This window comes from Myotis davidii, unplaced genomic scaffold (assembly GCF_000327345.1).
Source record: "Myotis davidii unplaced genomic scaffold, ASM32734v1 scaffold2030, whole genome shotgun sequence".
Classification (NCBI taxonomy): Eukaryota; Metazoa; Chordata; class Mammalia; order Chiroptera; family Vespertilionidae; genus Myotis; species Myotis davidii.
Window position 1 is genome coordinate 110,429 of NW_006281839.1, and position 737 is coordinate 111,165.

The window sequence follows — 737 nt, forward strand, 5'->3', positions numbered from 1 at the left end:
GCAGAGGCAGGACTGACACTGTGGCCATGGGGTTGTTGGGGGCCAGGCCCTCCTGCGGGTTTGTGTCTCCGCTCCGGCCCCCTGCATGCTGTTCTCTCCAGCTCTGGGACCAGGCGTGGGCCACTATGTGTGTTGTTCTTTCCGGCTCTAGCCTGGCACCTGGCCCCAGCCGCTGCGCTACAGGCCGCTAGGGCCAGGTGTGGGCTGCCTTGTCTGTTGTTCTCTCAGGCTCCGGGCCCACACTTGGCCCCTCCTCCTGAGCTGGTCATGACCATAACGTTGTCCTGACCTAATTTGCATACTACTTCATATATATATATCCCTAATCAAACTGGGGAATTGGTATGCTATGTATACAGAATTGGGTTAGGAACCAAGAAGTCATGGCTAGGTATCTCTCATCTTAGCAAGTAAGTAAACACACAAGTAGGTAAATAAGTAAGTAAAAATATAAACAAATGCATTCCTTTAATATCCCACTCAGTGTCCTCTATATCTGTCTTACATTTAACAGAAAAAAAAAACAATTTTTAAGCCATAATCCTATAAATTTGATTTGAATAAAAAATAATCTAATTTGATTTTTTGTCAATTTTCAAAAATAGAAATTTAACTATACAAATTAGTGTTAATTATACTGCTTAGCTTATCTGCTAAGAATATCAAATGTATTATGTATAGAAAAAATGCATACTTGACGTCGGTATTAGATTTACTCATAAATTTGTATTCACAAA